Source organism: Vombatus ursinus, unplaced genomic scaffold (genome assembly GCF_900497805.2).
Source record: "Vombatus ursinus unplaced genomic scaffold, bare-nosed wombat genome assembly UNPS02001287.1, whole genome shotgun sequence".
NCBI lineage: Eukaryota > Metazoa > Chordata > Mammalia > Diprotodontia > Vombatidae > Vombatus > Vombatus ursinus.
Window position 1 is genome coordinate 6,551,724 of NW_020941065.1, and position 27,967 is coordinate 6,579,690.

A 27,967-nucleotide genomic window follows, 5' to 3' on the forward strand; every position below is an offset into this window, starting at 1 on the left:
AATAATAGTCACATAAGATAATATATGCCAAGTGCTTTGCAATTCTTACACACTATGAACGCTGGCCATTAGCTCTGAATTGTGGAGAAGAATCAGAGTAAGGATATTATCCAAGAAAGGAAGAATATAAATGGTGAAGGAGTAATCAGGAAGCTACTATGAAACAGTAAACTAGAACCAACTCGTCTATGCAGCAAAATAGTGAGAAGATTTTATAGTAGAGGTGAAAAGCCTACTGAACTTGAAGATAGCTGGTTGTCCAAAACACGAATTTAAGTTCAACTTTAAATTTAACTACAGTACTCAAAAACATAATTTAAATTTAAAAGCTAATCAAAAGGGGGACAACTCTTTAGATTACATAAACAAACTTTCCAAGAGGATAATGAATTATGCCAAACCATTGTGGGCCTAAAAGCAGCCATCAATTAAGAAAGCATTAAAGCTCAAATCCATCAACATATTAATTCCTAAAATCTTAATCAAAATCCCTGTTTCTAAATTAGACAATTCTATAAATATATAGAAGATATAATGCTAAAATTAGTAACAAGAAATACTTCTCCTTGCACAAGCCTATATTAGTAACAGAATACCCGCTAACAATTAACAAATCAATAGACACGATCAAAGTACCAGAAGACTATCAATCCTATTGTTAACCCAACACAGGAGTGCACCTAAGGAAAGATTAAAAAGAATAAAAGGAACTCGACAAACATAAACCCCGCCTGTTTACCAAAAACATCACCTCTAGCATAGTAAATATTAGAGGCAACGCCTGCTCAGTGAGTTCAACTTTAAGGGCCACGGTATCCTGACCTTGCAAAGGTAGCATAATCACTTGTCCCTTAAATAGAGACTTGTATGAATGGCTTAACGAGAGTTTAACTGTCTCTTATTCTCAATCAGTGAAATTGACCTTCCCGTGCAGAGGCAGGAATATAAATACAAGACGAGAAGACCCTGTGGAGCTTAAGATTAATAACTTAACTCGACCAAATTCTACCCCACATGGCATAACGACCTGACCTTCTAAGTTATAATCTTTGGTTGGGGTGACCTCGGAGCACAACACAACCTCCGAATGATTAAACCTAGATTCACAAATCCAAGTATAGTAATATCAGTAATTGACCCATACATTGATCAATGGAACAAGTTACCCCAGGGATAACAGCGCAATCCTATTCAAGAGCCCATATCAACAATTAGAGTTTACGACCTCGATGTTGGATCAGGACGTCCAAATGGTGCAACCGCTATTAATGGTTCGTTTGTTCAGTGATTAAAGTCCTACGTGATCTGAGTTCAGACCGGAGAAATCCAGGTCGGTTTCTATCTGTATATTCATTCCTCCCAGTACGAAAGGACAAGAGAAATAAGGCCAACATTACCAAATGAGCCTCAGGAGCAAGATATGAATATATCTAAATATCTTAATTCAATATTTTAAATCTCAAGAAACAGAACTATTAAGGTGGCAGAGTAGGTAATTGCATAAAACTTAAACCTTTATAATCAGAGGTTCAACCCCTCTCCTTAATATATGTTCATCATTAACTTACTACTATACATTATTCCAATCCTCCTAGCAGTCGCTTTCCTAACATTAGTAGAGCGAAAAGTCCTAGGATATATACAATTCCGTAAAGGGCCAAACATCGTCGGACCATATGGACTATTACAACCAATCACCGATGCTGTAAAACTATTTACAAAAGAACCACTACGACCTCTCACATTGTCAATCTCAATATTCATTATCACCCCAATCTTAGCCCTAACCTTAGCACTAACTATCTGAACACCACTCCCTATACCTCACACTCTTACTGACCTCAATCTTGGGTTACTTTTTATTCTAGCCCTATCTGGGCTATCAGTATACTCCATCCTATGATCAGGATACGCATCCAACTCAAAATATGCCCTAATTGGAGCTCTACGAGCTGTGACCCAAACAATTTCACATGAAGTAACCCTAGCCATCATTCTACTATCAATCATACTTATCAATGGCTCATTTACCCTAAAAAACCTTATTATTACACAAGAAAACATGTGACTAATTGTGACAACATGACCCCTTGCCGTAATATGATATATCTCTACATTAGCTGAGACAAACCGAGCTCCCTTCGACCTAACTGAAGGAGAGTCAGAACTCGTCTCAGGCTTTAACATAGAATATGCAGCCGGGCCATTTGCCATATTCTTCCTAGCCAAATATGCTAATATTATAGTCATAAACACCATAACTACCATTCTATTCCTAGGCTTATCACTTAACCACAATCTTACCCACTTCAACACACTCTCCTTCATGATTAAAACAATAACACTTACATTTCTATTTCTATGAATCTGAGCATCCTATCCCCGATTCCAATATGACCAACTAATGTACTTATTATGAAAAAACTTTCTACCTATTACATTAGCCCTATGCTTATGATTTATTTCCATTCCAATCGCCTTATCATGTATCCCACCACAAATTTAAGAAATATGTCTGACAAAAAAAATTATCTTGATAGGATAAGTCATAGGGGTGCAAGCCCCCTTATTTTTAGAACAACAGGACTCGAGCCCATATTAGAGAACTCAAAATCCTCTGTGTTTCCCTTACATCACATTCTAGTAAGGTCAGCTAAATAAGCTATCGGGCCCATACCCCAAAAATGTTGGTTTATACCCTTCCCATACTAATGTCCCCCTATGTATTCTTAATTATCTCCATCAGCCTACTCCTAGGTACATCATTAACCCTATTAAGCAATCACTGATCTATAGCCTGAATGGGGTTAGAAATTAACACACTAGCGGTCATCCCCATAATAACATACCCAAATCACTCCCGATCTACCGAATCCGCAATCAAATACTTTCTTACACAATCAACTGCATCAACAATAATTATATTTGCCATTATCTATAATGCCTGAACAACTAATCAATGAACCCTTTTCCAAATTTCCGACCAACTAGCCTCAACCATCATGACACTAGCATTAGCTATTAAACTAGGATCAGCACCATTCCACTTCTGAGTTCCTGAAGTCACACAAGGCATCCCACTTTCATCTGGCATAGTTCTATTAACCTGACAAAAAGTAGCCCCCCACATCAATTATATACCAAATCTCACCATCACTAAATATAAAAATATTAATTACCCTAGCCATCCTATCAACACTTCTAGGCGGTTGAGGAGGACTAAATCAAACCCACCTATGAAAAATCTTAGCATATTCATCAATTGTTCACATAGGATGAATAGCCACTGTTATTCTAATTAACCCAACCATAGCCCTCCTAAATCTACTCATTTATATCACCGCCACACTAACCCTATTCTTATCACTGAACTTCACATCAACAACAAAAATTAAATCACTGGCTAACCTATGAAATAAATCTACTCCAATAACTATAGTTATTATACTCACCCTACTCTCACTAGGAGGACTGCCACCATACATATGGATTTATCCATACATATGGATTTATACCAAAATGGCTGATCTTACAAGAACTCATAGCCCGTAACAACATTACAATAGCCACACTCATAGCACTATCTGCATTACTAAACCTATTCTCCTATATATGAATTATCTATACATCAACCCTAACTATCTTCCCATCAACCAACAACTCCAAACTACAATGATCCAACCCACAAACAAAAAAAATCATATTCATTCCATCACTTACAATCATCTCATCCATACTACTTCCCCTATCGCCACTATTCATCACCCTGTCATAAATAAGAATTACAAGCCTTTATCTTGCATCATCTGAATGCAAATCGAATACTGTGATTAAGCTAAATTCTTTTAATATCAAGCCCTGGCAATCATTTGACCACTTCTTTGAATTTGCAATTCAACGTGATATATACTTCAGAGCCAACATAAAGGTTTAGGTTTAAATCAGACCAAAGGCCTTCAAAGCCTTAAGCAGGTGTTTAACCACCTAGCCTTTGTAACACTATACCTATCTCACGCCATTATAAGGAAGAGAAAAGGCATCAGGCCCCGGAGTTCTCCCTCTACCCTCCCCTCCACTAAATTGGGGGGTATTTATCCCACTTCTTCTTAGTTAACAGCTAAGCGCCTTAACATTTGGCTTCAATTTAATGGTAAAAAGAGATATCTAGTCTCTGTCTTTGAATTTACATTTCAATGCTAACCTCAGCCATTTTACCTATGTTCATTAACCGTTGATTATTCTCAACCAATCATAAAGACATTGGTACCCTATACCTCCTATTTGGTACCTAAGCAGGAATAGTTGGAACAGCCCTAAGACCATTAATTCGAGCAGAACTCGGTCAACCTGGAGCCCTAACTGGTGATGACCAAATTTATAATGTCATTGTAACTGCCCATGCTTTTGTAATAATTTTCTTCATAGTAATGCCTATTATAATTGGAGGCTTCGGTAATTGACTAGTGCCTCTAATAATTGGTGCCCCTGACATAGCATTCCCACGAATAAACAATGTAAGTTTCTGGTTACTCCCACCATCATTTCTCCTTCTACTGGTGTCCTCAACAGTAGAAACTTGGGTAGGGACAGGATGAACAGTCTACCCTCCATTAGCCAGAAACCTAGCCCATGCTGGTGCATCAGTAGATCTAGCAATTTTCTCCCTACATCTAGCAGGTATCTCTTCTATTTTAGGGGCTATTAACTTCATCACCACTACTATTAATATAAAACCCCCAGCTTTATCTCAGTACCAGACCCCACTATTTGTTTGATCCGTTATAATTACAGCAGTCTTACTCCTCGTCTCACTTCCAGTCTTAGCTGCAGGAATTACCATGTTGCTAACTGAGCGTAACCTAAACACCACATTCTTTGATCCAGCAGGGGGAGGTGACCCTATCTTATACCAACATCTATTCTGATTCTTTGGTCCCCCAGAAGTATACATTCTTATTCTCTCAGGATTTGGCATGATTTCACATATCGTAATGTATTACTCTGGCAAAAAAGAACCATTTGGCTACATGGGTATGGTACGAGCTATAATATCTATTGGCTTCCTAGGCTTCATTGTATGAGCTCATCGTATGTTCACAGTAGGGTTAGACGTAGACACTCAAGCCTATTTCACTTCCACCACTATAATTATTGCGATCCCAACAGGGGTTAAAGTTTTTAGTTGACTAGCCACCCTCCACGGTGGAAACATTAAATTATCCCCCGCAATACTATGAGCATTAGGTTTTATTTTCCTCTTCACAATTGGAGGCCTAACAGGAATCGTTCTAGCCAACTCATCCCTAGACATCGTTCTCCATGATACTTACTATGTAATAGCACACTTCCATTATGTCCTATCAATAGGAACTGTCTTTGCAATTATAGGTGGATTTGTTCACTGATTTCCCCTATTCACAGGATATACACTTAACCTTACGTGAGCTAAAATTCACTTCTCTGTAATATTTGTAGGAGTCAACCTTACATTCTTCCCACAACACTTCCTAGGTCTTTCTGGCATGCCACGACGATACTCAGATTACCCAGATGCTTACACACTATGAAATGTATTATCATCAATTGGCTCTTTCATTTCACTCACAGCCGTTATCCTAATAGTAGTTAATATCTGAGAAGCCTTTGCATCCAAACACGAAGTCTCTACTGTAGAACTAACAACCACTAACATTGAATGACTTTATGGCTGTCCCCCACCTTATCACACATTTGAACAGCCAGTATTTGTAAAAGCTTAACAACAAGAAAGGGAGGAATTGAACCCCCTAAAATTGATTTGAAGTCAACTCCATAACCTCTATGACTTTCTCATAAGATATTAGTAACAACCATTATATAACTTTGCCATAGTTAAATTATAGGTTTAAACCCTATATATCTTACATGCCTTATCCAATACAACTAGGCTTTCAAGATGGCACATCCCCTATTACAGAAGAATTAACATACTTCCACGACCATACATTAATAATTGTTTTCCTAATGAGCTCACTAGTTCTGTATGTTATTATCCTAATACTCACCACAAAGCTTACCCACACAAGTACTATAGATGCCCAAGAAGTGGAGACAATCTGAACCATCTTACCAGCCATGATCCTAGTACTAATTGCTCTCCCCTCCCTACGAATCCTTTACATAACAGATGAAATTTATAACCCATATCTTACAGTCCAAGCTATGGGCCAACAATGATACTGAAGTTATGAGTATAGTGACTATGAAGATCTTACATTTGACTCATACATAGTACCTACCCTAGACTTGTCTCCAGGACAATTCCAATTACTAGAAGTAGATAATCGAGTAGTCCTCCCTATGGAACTCCCAATCCAGATACTCATTTCATCTGAAGATATTCTTCATGCTCGGGCTGTCCCATCCCTAGGCCTAAAAGCAGATGCTATCCCAGGATGACTAAATCAAGCTACCTTGACATCTACTCATCCAGGGATATACTATGGTCAATGTTCAGAAATTTGTGGCTCCAAACACAGTTTTATGCCTATTGTGCTTGAAATGACCACACTAAAATATTTCGAGAAATGATCTTCCATAATGCAATCATTTTTGAGAACTAAAACTAATACTGTAAGTATTTTAAAGGTTTAAAGTCTCTCAAAACATATGCCACAACTAGACACATCAATATGATTTTTAACCATCACCCTAATAGTAACTTCACTATTCTGCATCTATCAGCTAAAAATAATAAGTCAAACAATAACTTCCATCCCTCCACAAGACGACAAAAAATTACCAACAAAAGCTCAATTACCCTGAGATAAAAAATGAACGAAAATCTATTTGCCCCATTCATCCCCCCTACAATCATAGGCATTACAACACTACCAATCATTATACTCTTCCCATGTATCATTGTCTCAACCCCAAAACGCTGACTCCCTAATCGTATCCAAACACTACAGATCTGACTGATTCGACTAATCACAAAACAAATGCTATCAAGACACAACACGCAAGGTCGGACCTGAGTTCTTATACTTCCATCTCTTATCCTTTTCATTGCATCAACTAACCTCCTAGGTCTTCTCCCATACTCCTTTACCCCCACAACACAACTCTCAATAATTATCGGCATAGCCATTCCACTATGACTGGGCACAGTAATTATAGGGTTCCGTAACAAACCAAAAGTGTCTCTAGCTCACTTCTTACCACAAGGAACACCCACTCCCCTTATCCCCATACTAATTATTATTGAACCAATTAGTCTTTTCATCCAACCCCTAGCCCTAGCAGTACGGTTAACAGCCAACATTACCACAGGCCACCTGCTCATTCACCTAATTGGTTCTGCCACACTATCCTTATCCTCTATCAGCATAACTGTGTCAACTATTACATTCACTATTCTCTTCTTACTAACAATCCTAGAACTGGCTGTAGCCATAATCCAAGCCTACATCTTTACAATCCTAGTAAGCCTATACTTGCGTGATAACTCCTAAGGACCCACCAGACACATGCTTATCACATAGTTAACCCAAGCCCATTACCATTAACAGGCGCCTTCTCAGCACTTCTACTAACATCCTCATCACATGATTCCATTTCAACTCCTCTTCGTTGCTTCTCATTGGCATCACATGCATACTTCTTACAATATATCAATGATGATGTGATACTGTATGAGAAGGAACATTCCAAGGACATCATACCCCTGTAGTACAAAAAGGCCTCCGATATGGGACAATCTTATTTACTTTATCAGAAGTATTCTTCTTCCTCAGTTTCTTTTGAATCACTCAAGTAAATCAAGAGGGTGGCATTTGAGTTGAGCCTTGAAGTCCACTAAGGATTCTAAAACAGAGAGGCAAGAAGGAGGACACTCTGAGCATGAGAGACAGATTGGACAAATGCAAGGAGGCAAGAGATAGACTGTCACGTAACAGTAAATAGAGGGAGGAAGCATGTATAAGGAGAAGTCACGTGAAGTTAGCATTGACAAATCATTGCACTTTTCTGTCTCTGGCTCTAAAGTCTGCATAGATTTGTGTTCTAGAGCCATCCTGGGGGACAGACAGCATGAACATTATCGCTCCCCCTTACATAGTAGGAAAGAGAAGCTAGGAAATGGAGGCAATTTACATCCCATCACACTGCTGTCTGGGAAGTGTGCCAGCCAGGCCCCCACCTCTGGGCGTCAGACCCTTCAGTCTCATGGTCTTTCTCCCATGCCAAGATGCTTTCAGTGATGTATTTGGTCTGAAAAGGAGCCAGACAGAGAGATGTGTATGTGTAAGAATATTTTGTGTACATACATACTCATATATACACGTATGTTGTACACCCATATGCACATACATGCACAGTGATGTTTTTTGGTTCAATAAAGGGCCAGTCTTGGAAGATGGATATAAACAGAGAGATGAGGATGTGTAAGAATATTTTGTGTATACACACATATGTGCAGACATATACATTTGCACCCATACACATATGGGCATGCATATACACACAGGTACACTGTATACCCAATATACATACATGCTGGTATATACATATGCATGTGTGTGCATGCATATGTGTGTGTACACATGTACCCAGAGGCACAACACCACCATATAGATGTAATTATCATCATGTCAGCACCAGGTTCTTTTTAAAGCTATTGTGTATCTACCATTAGTAAAGCATTTTGGGGCTCTTCACAACACAGGGCTAATACATAAATACGAGATACTCTTCTTACTTATGTAAATATATCTATTCCTAAAAAGCTATGTACCTACATTTGCATGTGGTCACCATGTATTTTTTTTTTTGCATGGAGACTAATGTAGCAAATATAACCAGGGTAGGAGAGAAAAAGACAGAGAGAGAGAAAGACAGATAGACAGACAGACAGACAGAGACAGAGAAAGAGACTCTAATGGAATCATTAGTTCCATCTTGTTTGGCTCAGACCACAACCAAGGACAAAGGTGGTCTGTAGCCATTTGCCCAGTCTGTCTGCTGCCTTCCAGGTATGTTCTTACCTCTTCCAGAGTCCAATCAAAGCCAGAGATTCTGCAATTGGAAACATCCTACAAAAAAGTCATCTTCCCTGAAAAACTAGCTTCTTAAAATTCCTGCTATCCTCATTTTTCCCACACCAACTAGACCCAAAATTTAAGGCATAAAGACAATACATTTCTTTATTTAAGAAAAAAGTGTTCACATATTCAACAAGCATTGATTCAAGAAACCATTCTGTTCAGAGTATATCATGACGTACACAGTCAACTCCCTTGTTTGCCTTCCTAAAGATCTTAAGACCCCTCTAAATTTTCGATTCATTGCAACAAACATTCATTAGGCACATACTGTCCAGTGCTAGGCTCAACCTCCAGGAATACTACAACAAAAATGCAAGAGTCCCTACCTTCAGGGAGATTACATTCTTTCAGGGGAGACAACATATATCCAGATAAGTAATATCCAGATAAGTCTATCTCTATTTCTCTCTGTCTCTCTGTCTCCTTCTGTCTCTGTCTCTGTCTTTCTGTCTCTCTGTCTCTGTCTCTGTCTCTCTCTTCTTCTTCTTCTCTCTCTCTCTCCCTCCCTCCTTCCCTCCCTTCCTCTCTCTCTCTCTCTGTCTTTCTGTCTCCCTCTGTCTCTGTCTCTGTCTCTCTCTTCTTCTTCTTCATCTCTCTCTCTCTCTCTCCCTCCCTCCCTCCCTTCCTCTCCCTCTCTCTCTCTCCCTCCCTCACTCTCTCTCTCTCTGTCTCTCTCTCCCTCTGTGCCATTGGTACGCCATACTCAGCATATCCAAAGAACTCCTCATCTTTCCTCCAGACCTGTCCCTCCTCCAAACTTCCCAATTTCTGTCAAAGGCCACACCATTCTTCCAGTCTCTCAGGTCCCAAACACCACAATCACTTTTTAGTCTTCACTTTTCCTCAGCCTCCCTATAGCCAATCAGTCGCCAATTCTCCATCATCTCCTTAATCTCCATTCACATAGCCATCATTCTGGTTCAGCACCACCCCCCCCCCCCCCCCCCCCCCCCCCCTGGATTTCTGGGAAAGGCCTTTCCTTTCTTTCCGCCCCTCAGGTCCTTTTTCTCCCCCCTTTCACCCCCCCCCCCCCCCCTTTTTTTTTTTTTTTTTTTTTTTTTTTTTCATGTCACTCCTCTGCTCACAAAATTTCAGTGCTTTTCTACTGCCTGTACAACAAGGACTCAACTTTTTTTGTACTGAGGACCCCTCAGAAGTCTAATGAAGCCTATGGATCCCTTCTCAGAATGAGGTTTCCAAGTGCATCAAAGAAAATACACAGGTTTGCAAAAGAAACCAGTTCCATTGAAATTAACATGTCATTTTTTCCCATTCAAGTTCACAGACTCCCTGAAATCTATCCACAGTCCCCTTAGGGATCCAGGGACCCCAGATTAATTATTCTTGCCCTTGGATAAGATGCAAACTCCTCAACTTGGCAACTAAAGCCTTTCACAATATGGTTCTAATTTCCATTTCCAGACATATTTCACACCATACCTTCTGCTTCCTAGTCATCTACCTCCACCTACTTCCATCCCCTTGCATGGGCTATCCCCTTATGCTGGGAATATACTCCTTCCTCACCTGTACTGCTTAGAATATCTGTATTCCTTCACAGCTCAGCTCATGTGCCTGTCCTGATTCTCCTGGGTTGTTTGTGAACCCTCTCTCCTCTAATTAGGATGTGTGAATTGATCTGCTTACATATTATATACCCTTAAAAGATCTGAATTCCTTGAGAGCAGGGACTTTACTCTCTTTTGTCTCTGTATTTCCAGCACCCTGCATACAGTAGGTGCTTAATACATGTGTTTTGGATTAGGTGTTCATGGTACCTGGTTAACATGTAGTACAGGGGCAGCTAGGTGGTGCAGTGGATAGAGCACTGGCCCTGGAGTCAGGAGGACCTGAGTTCAAATCCGGCCTCAGACCAAACACTTGCCGCTTACTAGCTGTGTGACCCTGGGCAAGTCACTTAACCCTAATTGCCTAAAAAAATTTTGAAAAAAATTTAAAAAAAAAAAACATTCAGTACAACTGGAGATTCACACCCAGAGAGTCTGATTGTGGGTGTTTCTGGGTCAGTGTCCTTTTCCACTAGAAATTAATCCCTGATGCTTCAGAAAAATGGGTATGGAACCTGACCAGGTTAATCCCAGTGCTTACTACTTAGAGTCCTTTTGAGGGAGTGGCTAAAGTAGAGAAGGGAAGAGAGAGGAGGAGGGGAACACCTTGATAGAGAAGAATTAGAGAAATAGGGAGAATGGCACCAAAGAGAGAATTTTCTGCCCTTCCCAGCAGAAATTAGAAGCTGCAATTCAATAACAGCTAACTTTTATATAACACCTATTATGTACCAGATGCTAAGAGGTTTACAATTATTATGTTATTTGATCCTCACAACACCCCTGCATGGTAAGTGTCATTATAATCCCCATTTTACAGAGGAGGAAAATAAGGCAAACAGAGGTTAAGCAACTTATTCAGAGTCACAAAGCTAGTAAGTGTCTGAGGCCAGTTTTGACTCAGGTCATCCACCTGGATGTCCAAGGTCATCCCTCATAAAAATAATAATAAAAAATCACAACATCAGTGTCTTTATAGCTGACACTTTTTTGATGCCTTATGGTTTACCTGGGCAGCTAGGCAGTGCAGTGGCTAGAGGCCAAGCCTGGAGTCAGAAGACTCATCTTCCTGAATTCAAATCTGACCCAGCACCCTATCCACTGTTTCATGGCATCAACACTGAGGCAATGACACAAACTGCCCTAAAAATTTGTCTCTTGTTATTATTATCATTTGTTCAGTCGTTTTCAGTTGTGTCCGATTCTTTGTGACCTCATCTGGGGTTTTCTTGGCAGGTACTGGAGCGGTTTGCCATTTCCTTCTCCAGCTCATTTTACACCTGAGGAAACTGAGGCAAACAGGACAAAATGACTTGCCCAGGGTCACACAGCTAGTAAGTGTCTGAGGCCAGATTTGAACTCAGGGAGATGAGTCTTGCTGACTTCAGGCCTGGTACTCTGCCCTATGGTGCCACCTACCACCTTATTGTTATCCATAGCTATTACTATTTATCGTATCCTACTGTTAATGATATTAATGATGATGACGATAATGATTAGCTTTTACATGCTGCTTTAAGGTTTGCAAAACACTTTCCATATTTTCTCTCATTCTATCCCTACAACAATCCTGGGTGTCCCACAACTATCAATATTATTATTGTTATTATTATTATTGTTCACATTGCTAGTAAGTATCAAAGGCAGCAGTTGAAGCTGGACATTTCTCTTTCTTCCCCTTCACGGTGCTGCTATTCTTCTAATGCACTCAGTACAAAATTAGCAGAATCTAATAGCCAGACCAACTCTGCCTTCCAATCTCCAGACGGAGTCAAGAAGCCAATCAAACTAGAGAAACAGAATCTAATCCATCCTGGAATAACTCGATTGAGCTCGCCCTACTAATTTAGAAAACCGTGTATCTAAAATGCATTCCAATCTGAAAAACAGAGCAATACAAGACTACTAGCAAACAGCATCTGAAATCCAGAATAGTCAAAAACCAAGAATGAGAGCAAGTCCTGAAATAGAGACATCGACAATAATAGCAGGGTCAAAAGAAGGTACGAAGGGCACAAGGGGCCAGTCACCTTCTTTTGTTGACGTTTACACACGTTTGCTTTCCTTTTTTGTCAACTCCGGACAGTTTGGTAATGTGCTGTTTTAGCCTAGGTCACATATTCAAAGCTGGAAGGAAACTCTGAGGTCATCTGATCAAACCCTCTCAATTTACAGGTGAGGAAACTGAGGTACAGTAAATGTTTTGTTTATTTGGTACACATGATTGCTTTTGTTGATAGCTCTTAAATGTATTTTTTTTTTTTGGTGGTGAGGCAATCAGGATTAAGTGACTTGCCTAGGGTCACAGGTAAGTATCATGTGTCTGAGGTGGGATTTGAACTTAGGTCCTTCTGACTCCAGGGCCAGTGCTCTCTCCACTGAGCCTTAAATATATTTTTAAAGGCCATCAAGATTCTAACTCTATTAAGGAGCCCTATATGGAGCTTGTATAGACCACCTGGATGTCCAACGTTATCCCTCATACAAATAATAATAAAAATCACAATATCAGCATCCTTATAGCTGACATTTTTTGGTGCCTCATAGTTACCTGGGCAGCTAGGTGGTACAGTGGCTAGAGAGCCAAGCCTGGAATCAGAAGACTCATCTTCCTGAGTTCAAATCTGTTCTCAGACACTTAATAACTGTGTGATTCTGGTTTTTTTTGTTGTTGTTTAGTCGTGCCTGACTCTAACATGATCTTATTTTGGGGATTTTGACAGAGATACTACAGTGATTTGCCATTTCCTTGTGCAATTCATTTTAAAAATGAGGAAACTGAGGCAAACAGGGTGATGTGACTTGCCCAGAGACACACAACTAGTAAGTGTCTGAGGCCAGATTTGAACTCAGGGAGATGAGCCTTCCTGAATTCAGGTCCAGCACTATATCTACTGTATCACCTAGCTGCCCACCTGAATGCTAGCTATTATGATTATTATTGTTATTATAAGTAGAGTTGGGAGAAAATAAATTGTTTTGATATTTGAGCAACAATGAAAATATCCATTTGATTACTTTTCCCAGAAGAAGAGCAAGAGGTGGATGAGTGGAGATGGGGAAAGGGGTACAGACACGGGAGCAGGGCAGATGGCAAAATATCCTCATTTTGTAGGTCCAGGTATCCTAGTCTGGCTTCAAAGAGAACAACTGAAATAAGAGACATGATTTAAATCCAGCTCTGTACTCCCTGTGACCATTGGTAATCCCCTTTACCTGATTGTCAACAGGTCCTCTAAAAAAGGTCATCTCTAATAGCCAAGGATATTAAGAAATCACTGGGAACAAGGGAGATGGATTGAATTATGTAAAAATAAAAAAGTTCTACACAACATAGAACCATATAATTGAGATACAAAGAAAAACAAATAATGGGAAAATACTTATAACAAATATACCTGATTAAAAAAAACTTAGCATGTAAAATGTAAAGAATTGATACAAATATTCAGCAGTATCACTCAATCCCCAAACAGAGAAAGACTATGAAGAGACAATTTACAAAAGAGGAGAACCACTTTGGTATAATCACTTCATATTACCTCAAGAATAATCAGAGAAATCCAAATTATAACAACTTTGAGGTACCAAACAACTTGGAAAGAATAACTAAAGGGGACAAAATTCAAGACTAGTCATGTTATGGAGAAACTGGTCCACTCATGCATTGCAAGTGGAGCTGCAAATCAATGAAACATTTTGGTAGACAACAAAAATTATTTTGGTCATTATACCCTTTGGCCCATAGTTTGTGAGCATTGTCATAAAAGGAAAAAAGAGCTCTCTATTCAGAGATGTCACAGAATCACAGCTGGAACAGTCCTTACAGATTATCTAAGTTCAGCCCCTCCATTTTACAGATTGGGAACATGAGGTTTGAGTAAGGAAAGGAACTTGCTTAATCAAGGTCAAACAACTAGTTAAATATCAGAACAAAGATTTAAGCGTAAGTCTTCTAACACTAAGTTCTTTGTTCTTTCCTGCATACCACTTCTATGTATACTTAGTAAGAGTTTTGTCTTTATTTGTGTAAGAATGGGGAGTTGATTGAATCAACCACCATGGCCCCCACTTAAAGTAATTAACCAAATATTCTAGCCCTGACATTTTTATCAGGTGAGAATATCTCAATGATGGCCTATGTATCTCCACTGAATCAATAAATTAATAAGGACATTAGGCAAGATGTAAGAAGTCCTTGAAAATACTGGATAAAATGTAGTGATATTGTACCAAAGGTATTTTGGGATTGGCTAAAGAAAATCATTCACTACCAATGGGTTTTGTATAAAATTTCACTTCACAACCCAGTGGATACCCGGGGCAAATGAGGAGAGAGGAGTTCCTGAGGAGCCCACAAGAGTAATCACTTGGGCAAGCGGGGAGTAGAACCTCAAATCTCTTCACCCTTCTTTTTGACTAGAGAAGGACCTTATGAACTTTGGAGAGCCAAAATTCTCTGGCTTTTCTTCGGTGTCCTAGTAGTATACTAGCAGCAGCTAGCAATAATTTCTGTATCAGAAGCCAATGGAAAATCATATACACTGAGAAAGAAGAGTTTCAAGATTCTACAAAGAGCCCAGTATAAAAGCTAAGACCTGGGTTCCAGTCTCAGATTTCTCTATAACCAAAGCAGATCACTTAACCATTCTGTGCCTTGGATTCCTCAATTATAGGTGAAACATGTTGGACCAGATGGTCTTTAACATTCTATTCTGATAGAAGGTAAGTTCCTTGAAGGCAAGACCACGCCTAAAGAGAATTTCAGAAACTTCTAGCAACCAGGGACTGTGAGCTACTTTATTTACCACATATGTTTTCTGAGCTTGAGCCCGCTTTCCCCTGGACTCTGCATGTACTTGTGGGAGAGTGTGTTGTATACTTTGGTTGGAGGGGAATCGATGTTTCTGTGCCAATTGTTCTTATTAAATAACCTTAGTAAACATCCTTTTTTAAAAGCTAATTCAGTCTAGCTGACTAATTGCTCTCAACTGATAATTATAAGGGGAAAGCACCAATGGGGGCTCATACAGCACTAGAAAACCAAGACCCCCTCCCAACTTCTCTACCCTGAAGGAGAAGAAGCCAGCCAAGATCTGGGGATCCCTCCTGACTATCCTAATTCTCTGTGCTACTGAGCCTACATTTGCAAAGAACTTGAAAGAAACTAAATGTTCTACAGATGGTTAGTAGCTAAATAAATTAGGGTATATCAATGTAATCAAATCAACTGCTATAATGCCATCAAAATGATAAATGTGAGGAATACAAAGAAATTTTAGAAAACATATGAAGTAATGTAAAGTGAAGAAAACTGAACAAGGACAGAAAACTCATGGATTATGATGATGTAAAAGGGAAAACATCAGCACAAATACAGAGATTAATGAACAGAGAATGGAATGGAACACAGAGGGAGCAACTAATAAGTTTTTATGAGTGGTTCTTACTCCTAAGTTCATTTTTAAGTGTAAATAGTTATAAAGTATATTTAATTGATTTCTTGTTTAAAGTTGAGAGCCTAATACATTATTTAAATTTTTAAAAATAAGAAGGCCATATCTTAGTAATGGAAACTTTCCCAGAAGATGGAGATGGGTTCCCAGATGAAGAAGATAGATTCTTCTTCCCTTTCAGTTTAAATAGAATGCTCAGAAGCTTTTGGGATTCCTGGATTTTCTATTAAGAAATTTCTATTAAGAGTCAACATGGTTCAGTGAACAGATGAAAAAACATTTATTAAGGACTCATTAAATGCTAAGTTCTAAGCACTGAGCATAAATCCAACAGTGCAGACAGGTCCTAACTATTCTAATGGGGGTGGGGGTGGACACAATACTTATAGGAGAATGATGGCCAAGGAGTTTTTTTTTTTTGGTTTAAAAAATTACAGGGGTGGTGAGTGGAGCTATAGGGGAATGGATTAACACATAGAGTAGAACCCTCAACCCAGGGGTGGAGGTGGAGGTGGAAGGAAAGGATAGAGAAGGGGTCAGTGGACTGGAATACAGGTCCCGATTCTGTAAACTTAAGCAAGTAGGTCAGTCAACTAACACAAGCATTTATTAAACGCCTAGTAAGCGCTGAGGATACAAAAACAAGAAAAGACAGTCCCTGCTCTCAAGTCTAATGAAGGAAACAACATGCAAACAACTATGTACAGGATAAATTGAAGATAATAAACAGAGAGAAGACACTAGAATTAAGAGAGGTTGGGGAAGGCTTCCTATAGAAAGCAGGACTTTAGCTGGGACCTGAAGGAAACCAGGAGGCAGGGCAGAGATGAGAAGGGAAAGCATTGCAGGCATGGGAAGAGAGGCCAGGCAGTGAACAGACAGAATCTGCAGGTGAAGGGTCTAGTGTGAAGAGACCAGTGTTACTACATCACGGAAGACATGGCGGGGATGTAGAGTGTAAGGAGACTGGAAATGTGTGCATGGGGTGAGGGTGGGGGTGGGGGGCAAGGTAGGTCATGGAGGGCTTCAAGAACCAAACAGAATTTTATATTTGATACTGAAGGCAACAAGGAAGTCACTGGAATTTATTGGGGTGGGGAGGAGGGGGTTAGGTGGTTAGATTTTTGTTTCAGGAAGATCACTTCAACCACTGAGTGGAGGATGGACCGGAGTGAGGAGAGACAAGGCAGGGAGAGTAACTAGCAGCTATCGCAATAGTCTAAGTGTGAGGTGATGAGGGTCACTATGAACCAGGATAGTACAAGCTATAGATTAATAGAATGTTAGAGTTAGAACCTCTCAGTAAGCACTGATTAAGCACCTACTATATGAGGTCACTAGGAAGACCAAGATGAATTGAAGACTGACTCTGACCTCAAGGAACTTACCTTCAATAAGAATAGAACCTTAAAGACCATCTGGTGCACCATGTTTATCTTACAATTAAGGAAACTGAGGCACAGAGCATGTTAAGTGACTTACCTTGGTTAAGGGGAAATTTGAGACAGGAACCCAGGTCTTCAGACTCTGAGCCTCAGTTTCTCCATCTCTAAAATAGACCTAATAGCACTTGCATTACCCACCTGTTTCACTGAAGCAACTATGTAAAGGTGAGTTGCTATTAAGAATTCAAAACAAATTCCCACTATGGAAGCAGTGATTCTTCCAAAGACCACATTTTTCACCCACAGTTAAGCTAAGGCTGGAAGGAAGGGGTAGGATCGAAAACAAAGGCATCAAAGCCTGGGGTTAAGGTCAGGAACACGAGAAGACAAATTCAGGTTGGAGCCCCACGGGTTGGAACAAGGTAGGGCTAGAAAGGCAGAGAAGAGAGGGCCAAGACATCTTGAATACCTGGTTGCCCCCAGAGAGATTTCCTCCTCCCCCTGACCCCAGTTCACACTTTAACTCAACCCCTAAGTGCTTGGTTCACCTGCTTCCTTCTTGGGGTTTTTAACACCTAAAGGAAGGGAAGAGGTTATGTTTCCTAAAGGCAGGGGCAACTAACCTAGTAAAGAGTCAGGAGCAATCTGATGTTGGGGAAAATATGATTACAAGGGCATGGGTAAATAGAAAGGAAAAAAAATCTCTCCTTAATTTGTGTTCGTTTAGGACTGGTCTCATTATTGTTAATCTGATCAAACATTGACCTGTAGCAGCCTTTGCAGACCTGTACAGAACACATTCCTAATGAATTTTTCATAACTCCATAGAGACATTTTCTGCACTCACTGTTAATCATAAGCCACTGTAAACATGGAATTTTAAATCTAATTCCATTTTAAGACCTCAGGTTTTTGTTTGGTTTTTTTTTTCCATTACTTGAGCTCCCCTCCAGGTTCCTGCCATTCCTGCGGGTCCCAGTCCTTTGCTGTTGCAGGGGTGCCCACATTTCACAGAATCCTAGGATCCAAGTGTCATAGCTTTAGAGCTCGAAGGAAGCTCGGAGGGAATCTGCTTCATTTTACAGAAAAGGAGAATGAGGAACAGAGAGGCTCATCATCAAATGATCATAGATTAGAGCTGGAAGGCACCTTCTAGTTCAATCCCCTCAGTTTACAGAGGAGGAAACTGAGTCCCAGGGAGGTTAAGTGATTTGCTCCAGGCTGAACAAGTAATAAATGTTAGAGAGGGGACTTAAATTCAGGCCCTCTGACTCCAGAGCCAATATTGTGTCCTCTGCACTGTGTCACCCAACTACCCAAGTTGCAAGAGTCCTCAGAGGCCAACTCAACCTTTAAAAAGAATTTCCTATATAGCATTTCCAACAAGAGGTCATCTCGTTTCTGACCTATGATGAGGGGAAGCTCACTACTTCCCAATGCAGTTGAAGACCTATAATGAGAGACAACTCACTACCTACCAAGGCAGTTTGAAGACCTACAGTGAGGTTGAATTCACTACCTGTCAAGACAGTTCATTCCACTCTGGGGCAGCTCTCATAGTTGGGATGTTTTTCTTGACCTAAAGTCTCTTTGCCTCTTCTATGGTTCTTGCTTAGCTCAGTGCCTAGTACATAGTAGGTACTTAATAAATGTTTATTGACTGACTGACTGATAACTTATGCTCTTGGGGGCCAAGCAGAAAAAAGCCAGCCCCTCCTGTGAGAGAACTTTTCAGATATACTTAGATACTTATCATATCTACCCTAGTTCCAAGTCCAAGCTAAACATTTCCACTGTAGTGCAGCTGATAAAGTCCTGGACCTGAAGTTAAGGAGTCCTCAATACTTAATGGCTGGGTGACCACAGACAAGTGATCTCACCTCTCTAGGCTTGTCATTTGTAAAATGGGAGTGTTGAACTCAATGAGGCAGCTAGGTGGCGCCATATTGGATAGAGCACCAGGCTTAAAGTCAGGAAGATTCCTCTTCCTGAGTTCAGATCCCACCCCAGACACTTATTAGCTGTGTGACTCTGGGCAAGTCACTTCATCCTGTTTGCCTCAGTTTCCTCATCTGTAAAATGAGCTGGAGAAGGAAATGGCGAACCATGCCAGTATCTTTTTTGAGAAAACCTCAAATGGGATCATGAAGAGTCATACACAACTGAAATGACTCAACAACAATGAATTCAATGAACTCTAAGATCTTATAATCCTATGACTTCTCTGGGCCTCAGTTTCCTCATTAGTAAAATAACAAAATTGGACTCAATGGCCTGAAAGATCTCTTCCAGCTCTAAATCTATGATCTTATGAACCTCAGTTTCCTCTTCTATAAAATGAGAGACTAGACTAGATGGTCCCTTCTAGCTCAAGATCTCTGATCTTACTACTTATGCAACCTTCAGCAAATCTCTTAATCTCTCTGGGCCTCAGTTTCCTTATCTGTAAAATAAGGGATCTGGACTAAATGGTCTCTGAGGTTCTTTTCCACTCTAGTTCTACAATCCTCTGTTTTTCCACCCAATCCTAACATGGGATGAACACCATATATGATTCCATGATCTTCCAGCCAGGGTATAATTCAATTTCTCTACTTGTTCCTCATCCACATATCTCTCCTCTTCAATAATATCAAAAGCTCCTTGAGGCTATAGACTTTATCTTCTATTTATTGTCCCCACAGTACTTAACAGAATGATAGGTGTACAGAAGATCCTAGCAAATGCTTGTTGACTTCTCCAGCATCATCCCCTCCAAGACAAAATGACCTATCGACTAGCCGGCCTCTCCAAGAATTAAAAGCTTACCTCTGACACATGACTATGAAATCCCAGGTAAGTCAGGTGACCTCTCTGTGTCCCCCAAGCCACTCTCAAAGACTACAAGTTACAGAATAGGTGTCAATCTGCATTGTTAGAAAAAATTTCCTCATCGGGAATTCCTTATACTAAGGAAATCGCAGATCTCGTCCAAAAATGAAAACTAGCTAACATTTATACAATTCTTTAAGGATTGCAAAGCACACTACAGATACACACTTCCACCAGATGCCATGCCAGCAGTATATTTGAACCTTACTTTATTGAACCTTCATTGTCTATAAATGACTGCTAGTGAGAACAGCTGACTAAGAATAGATGGAAAAGTAATAGAAGTTAAGAAGAGAGAAAGATTTATAGGACTCAAAATTCCAGTTGTATGAAAGTACTTTGCTGTTGAGACAATAGCAGAAGTTAGACTTATGCAATGGAATACTGTATTAGGCTCCTTGTATGGTACCAACAAGTACAGCACATTGTTCTAGGGCCACAAGAGTACTACAGGATAACTATGGACATATGGATCAAAAGAAAATGTGAAGCTAGTAAGAAACAGATTTTACTGACCCAAAATGGCAGCAGATATAATTGAGAAGTGTGAAATTTGTGACCAATGTGTGCAAAAGAAAGCACTGCTGACTCACGTTGCATGTTTGGAAACTGTAAGTACTAACAAACTTTAAAACTTCTGTGCATTGGCATTTTTATCTTTGCGTATACCTCTATTATAGTAATCAGCTCATTTAAGCAAAGGAACAAGATAATGGCCCCTAAGGTAACATCATTCCCTCCTCTTCAGCTCTAGGGAATTTTAGATAAAAACTTTTTAGTTCAATCGCAGTTGCTCTGAGCCCCCAGTTAGGAAAATTCCTAACATTTAGGAAGAGATTGGATATGTATCTAATTCCACATATATATCTATTTCTTGTTAATCCTTGGTTAGCCTTTTAAAATGTGGCTGAGGCAAAATTCAGTTTTTGGAAACTTTTGGATAACAATAGATTATACCATAGTATCTTTGGATGGTCAGGCACCAGGAGGGGAAGTTGGAGAAAGTTACCTTTTCTAAGGATTTCCCTCAGCCCAGGTCTATTCTGAGCTGCCTATAAAGACAATAACCCTCTTTAATACCTCCTTTTTCTGTCAGAGCTCAGTCCTACATCTGGATCAGTCCTAAATCTGCTCCTCGGGAGAATTACAAAAATCCACACTTGGTCCAATTTCTAGAATGAATTTATTCTCCACTCACTAAATATTTGGTAAACAATCCCTGAGGCATGGTTAAATTTTCTTGGTCTAACTGACCATAAATCTGAACAACATTCTTGTGCCAGCAAAGTTCTTGAAAAGCTAATTTTTTCTGCCCATCTTCTTTTTATTTATTTATGTATTTTTGACATTCATCTTTTAAAATTTTGATTTCCAAATTCTCCCTTCCCTACTCATTGAGAAAGCAAGTAATATAATATCTATTATACATGTGAAGTCATGAAAAACATAATTCTGTATTAGCCATGTTGAAGAAAGAAAGAAAATAAAGAAAGCTAAAGAAAGTTAAAAATATATATATGCTTCAATCTGCACTCAGAGTTAATCAGTTCTCTCTTTGGCAGTAGATAGCATTTTTCATCTTGGGTCCTTTGGACTTGTCTTGGATCACTGTATTGCTCAAAGTAGCTAAATCTTTCAGAGATGATCATCATTACATTATTGTTACTGTGTACAATGTTTTCCTAGTTCTGCTCACTTCACTTTGCATCAGTTCATCTAAGTCTTCCCAGGCTTTTCTGAAACCATCCTGCTCATGAATTTCTTACGGCACAGCAGTATTCCATCACAATCATATACCACAACTTGTTCAGCCATTCCCTAACCAATAGGGATCCCCTCAATTTCTAATTCTTTGCCATCACAAAAAGAGCTGCTATAAATATTTGTGTGTGTGTGTGTGTGTTTGTGTGTGCATGTCTTTTCCCCTTTTCTTTAATCTCTTTGGGATATAGACCTAGTAGGCAAGGGGTATGCACAGTTTTGTAATCCTTTGGACATATTCCAAATGTTCTCCAGAATGGTTAAACCAGTTCATAACACCATCAACAGTACATTAGTGTGCCTATTTTTCTACATCCCTTCCAGCATTTATCATTTTCTTTTTCTGTCATGTTAGCCAATCTGATAGATATGAGGTGATAACCCAGAGTTGTTTTAATTTGCATTTTTCTAGTCAATAGTCATTTAGAACATTTTTTCATATGACTATTGATAGCTTTGATTTATTTTTCTGAAAATTACCTGTTCATATCCTTTGACCATTTATCAACTGGGGAATGGCTCACATTTTTATAAATTTGGCTCAGTTCCCTACGTATTTGAGAAATGAAGCCTTCATCAGAGAAAATTGCTTTAACATTTTTTCCCAGTTTCCTTCTTTCTAATTCTGGCTTCACTGGTTCGATTTGTGCAAAAACTTTTTAATTTCATATAATCAAAATCATCCATTTTACTTCTTGTGATCCTCTCTATTTCTTCTTTGGTCATAAACTCTTCCCTTATCCATAGATCTGACAGGTATATTTTTCCATGCTCCCCTAATTTACTTATGATATCACTCATTATGTCTAAATCATTTAAATGGTGTGAGATGTGGGTCTATGCCTAGTTTCTGCTAAACCGTTTTCCAGTTTTTCCAGTAATTTTTGTCAAATAGTGAGTTCTTGCCCCTCTACTCCCCAAGCTTGGATCTTTGGGTTTATCAAACTTAGATTATTATGTTCATTTACTACTGTGTATTGTGTACCTAATCATTTTCACTGATTTACCACTCTATTCCTTATTCAGTACCAGATTGCTTTGATATTTACCACTTTGTAATATAGTTTGAAATCTGGTACTACTAGACTTTCTTTTCTTCACTTTTTTTTTCATTAATTCCCTTGATATTCTTGACTCTTTGTTCTTCTAGATGAATTTTGCTATTATTTTTTCTAGCTCTATAAAAAATTCTTCAGTAGTTTGATTGATGTGACACTGAATAAGTAAATAATTTAGGTAGAACTGCCATTTTTATTATATTGGCTTGGCCTACCCATAAACAATTATTATTTCTCCATTTTTTTAGACCTGTATTTATTTGTGTGAAAAATGTTTTGTAATTGTATTCACATAATTTTTGCATTTGTCTTGGCAGATAAGACTCCCAAGTATTTATATTGTCTCCAGTTATTTTAAATGGAATTTCTCTGCAAAAAAAAGTTAATCTAAGGACTATGCTTAAATTGATTTATTAGGCATCTTATCATTTATTTAAGTGGGGTTGGATCAAGTAAATCAACCAATCTCATCTTTATATGTAGAAGGAGATAGTAAAAACAGAAGCTGTATCTTAGCAGCAATTGATCATCTCACCAGGTATGCATAAGTATACCCAACCAGAAACCAAAAGGCCAGTCCACAGTTGTTAACGTATGGTGGAGAGGAAGAGACAAGGAATATTTCTTAGTACATGGATTGCTTTCCAGAATCTATTCTAACCAAGGCAAAGACTTTAAGAACAAGTTACTCAAGAAAATTCTAGCTTTGGCAAGGTAACAAGAAGTCTATAATTATACCCTGCCATCCACAAGGAGATTCATTTCAACCACATGCTGCCAGGCATGTTAGGAACTCTGAGACCAGAACAGAAATGTCAATGGAGTCAACATGTCCCATTTCTAGTTCATGCATACAACTCTAGCAGAAATTATGCTACTGACTTTACACAACACATGCTTTACATTTAGATGAGAGCTATGCTACTGATTTGTGTTTGGAGACTGAGGGTGAAAAGGATGCAAATTTTCAAAATACGTAATATTTTAACTTTACTATTTTAATTATTTTTAAATATTTTTATACCTGGACTTCAAAATCAGTACAACTGTCAGCTGAGAACAATATCTCAGAAGAGCTCTGCTAAAACAAATGATGGCATGATGCCTGAATCCATTGTCAAGACTTCCAACAAGGTAACAGAATTCTATAGAAAAAGTGTGGGCTTCAGGGGACACACAAATTAGCAGGATAATGAAAAACTAACCCATAGAAGTTGTCAAGAAATTAGGCATCTTTCATTTTTTATAAAAAATATTTTCAGAGAGTGGAAGAACCCTTACAAAAAAAAATTCATCACAACCACTTACTGCGCATAGGAGAATTAGTTGAACTTTCTGATGAACAAGCAGAAAGAAATGATAAATACTTCCACAAACTCTAAGCAAAAGAGACTGACCATTAGTTACACTAACGTTGTCCAAACATGATAATCTCTGAAAATGATGCTTCCAGTGAAGGAGACATTGTGTGCTCTTACCCAACAACCCTTGAAGAGAACCCCATTTCAGATGGGGGAGAAGACTGAACCCAAAGGCAACTTCCTTTTCTAGAATTTCAACTATAGAGACTCTGAGGGTACAGAGATAACCTCCATAGCACAGAAATACTGTTAGGCAGCCTGACAGATCCTAAAAGTTCAAGTTTAGGAAAGCAGGACTATAGCGATGATGAGGATGAGGAGAAGGAAAAGAAAAGAAGATGAATCAACCAGCTTGGCCAGAGGACAGGAGAGATCCATAGTTCACAAAATAGCTAAACTCATTCAACTTCTTTCCAAAATAACTGAATGTTAAAGGTAAAACGTAAAAAGTAGCTGCAGCCAACAATACCAGAGGTTACCCATATAAAGGCACTTTGCATATAATTGCATATATTTATTGATGCACATGCTAATTAGTACAGGTTCAAGTTATGCTTTTTTTTATTTTGCCATTACTTTTATATGCTTCTTTAGTTGTATCATAGTTATTGTATAATAATAATAGCCAACTTTTACATAGTACTTTTGAGATCTGCAAAGTTCTTTACATATGTTAATTGCAACATCTGTCTGTTAGCAATGCCCTGTTTAATTCATTATTCACATACACACTAATAATTATATGATTTGTTCTTTATGGCCTTATTGATATCATAGCTAGCTTTGTTTTTGTTATTTGCTGTTTATGATTATTTGTACATGTACTATGGATATGTATTTCTCTAAGAATGCACATATACTCCAACCTACACACAATTTAGACAGTAGGTAAGGCACCCCTTCCAGTAATATTTTTTATTGTGCACCTCTGTTGTATGTATTACTACTGAGCATTTGTTTTTCATGGTACCATGGGATGATTACCTGAGACACTTGGATAATCACCCTTGTTACTTTAAAATGCTGCTGTTTCTTTTGGTGTTTGTGCTGTATAATTGTTGATATCAAGTATACTCTGGTTAGAGTTTACAAGGGACTGAAAAGTTTCTGGCTCCAGGGAAGAATGTAGCATCTGTATTGGAAATGCTGCTGTGAAGATGGAAGATTCAAGCAGATGCTATCCCAGAGTTCATTGGTTTGGTGACATTTTTAACTTGGCTCCCTGGGATTGTTTTTGGAATCTTCTGGGAGAAGGAATCCAGGAAAGAGGAATTTGTTTTAAATCTTGATGAAAGCACAGGCAGCTGTTTCCTTATGAATAATTTGTTCCTCAGTTGCTTTTCATTATTGTTATACGTGATGAATTGGCTCTTCCCTCTTTATGAAAAAGAATATCTAGAAGCAATGTTCTCTCGCTTCACCTCAGCCTCCTGGTTTCCCTCAAGATTCCTCTTTTTTGCTGCCTGTATCCCTACAACACTGGGAAAAGCTGATACAAAAATTTTAAACTCTAACAGGAAGATTTGAAATCTGTCCATTTGTTCCTTGGGAGAAGCTCCAAGAAAAGTTTGGTGAAGGAAAATTAACCATTTTTCTAATTATACAAGGCTCATATAAGGCTTTAGTGTAAAGACAGTTAGCATCTGGAGGACCTCACAATCCACAGGGAATCCCCTCTTCAACTTGGATTCTGGGCCAGACCTCCTCCATCCCAGTGATGAATTCTTTTGGTGAGCACCTTTCACTGTGTCATTCCTTCCCTAATATTTATGATCACTAAACAGTTATTTTTGGAGTTACATCTTTTAAGAAATCTTTAATTATTTTAATGTATGTATGGGAGACACCTTGCTGAAAGAGAGCCTTTAAGATTGCACTTTGCACTACCAAATCAAATGCTTTTTCATAATAAACAAGCAATAAGTACAATGAGTTCTTGTATTCTCACTCTATTTGCATCCATTATGAAAGGGTAAATGTGTTCCACAATAGACTATCAATTATGAAAGCCTGCCTCTTTCCTCAGACCCTCATTAATGATGTCCTCAATGAATGTGTAGATGATTCTCAATTTTTTTAATAAATGAGCAAGCAAGCACATAGTTGAGTAGTTGCTAATGTTTTCATGTTCGTATTTTGGCTTATTAATAAGGTCTGAGATCTGTTTTTCACAGCTTTGGTAACTTTTCCTTGGGATACCTTCTGAATTGATTCCTGAATACCTTCACTATCATTTCACTCTATAACAGTTCTCCTTTAGATACATTTGCTTTTCCCAGTTTTGTTCTCCTTTATGCCATCTCTGTGTCTCCTATAAACATATCTGGGATTGCCAAAGTTAGAGTCCACATATAGTCACTCTATTATCGTTGATGGTGAAAACAAATGTTAGAAAGAAATCTTCACAGATCTTTTCTATTTTTCTTTAGTGTGTTGTCCTTCCAATTTCATTTTTAAATGCTCTCATGAAGCTGTTACTGTATCTCATGATAATCTTTCTTTAAACTGATTTTATTCTCTACCGCTTTTCTTTATTATTATTTATTATAATTATTATTATTATATATGGATATGCATTATCCAAACTTGTCTCTCAGTAGGACACTGGAAAATTTTTCAGAAATATAAAAACATTACTAATCTTCACAAAATGTTTCACTCCCCCATGCTAGAAAATTCCTTTAAAAAAGAATTATTTCCTATCTTCATCTATTCATAGGAGCATAGAAATCATAAATCTAGACCTGAAGGTAAACCTAGAGATCATTTAGTCCAGAGGCTCCTAAACTTTTTTGTGCCCTGGATCCCTTTGGCAGTCTGGTAAAAATCAATAGACACCATTTTCAGAATAATGTTTTCCAATGAATAAAATAAAACACATAGAATTGCAAAGGAAACCAATTACACTGAAATATAATTATCAATTTAAAAAACAACCAAGTTCACAGACCCAAGGTTAATAATCCCTCATCTAGTCTAACCCTCACATTTTAGAGGTAAGGAAATTGAGATTTAGAGAGGTTAAAAAATGATGACCAGGGTCACACAGGTGACAGTAAGTAGCAGAACCAAAATAGAAACCTAGATCCTCTGCCTCCAAATCTACCAATTTCCACCAGACCACAACATTTCTTTCTAAGGTAAAGTTTCAGCTCCTTGCTTGCCCATCAGTGACCACTACCAGATGGACTGAGGACACCACAGGTTCCTATAAAAACTGAACAGATTTTTCTTCAGAAGGCAGAGAAATAGTCGTGCTTGAACTCGGAATTTGGAACTCCAGGAAAGAAAAAGAAGAAAAGAATATATCTTGAAAGTCTAGGAGGGGAAGGTGGACCATGTGAGGCACGGTGGGATGAACCCAATCCCTGTGTGTCCAGCTTCCCTATCACTTACATTAGGTGGCTGTGAGCTGAGAAGTGAC

At 38.7% G+C, this 27,967-nt stretch overlaps 1 protein-coding gene across 1 annotated transcript in view; it reads right to left on the reverse strand.

Moving 5' to 3' along the window:
• KSR2 (kinase suppressor of ras 2) overlaps window positions 1-27,967 on the reverse strand; it is a 587,027-nt gene that overhangs the window by 534,124 nt on the left and 24,936 nt on the right. The window lies entirely within an intron of this gene.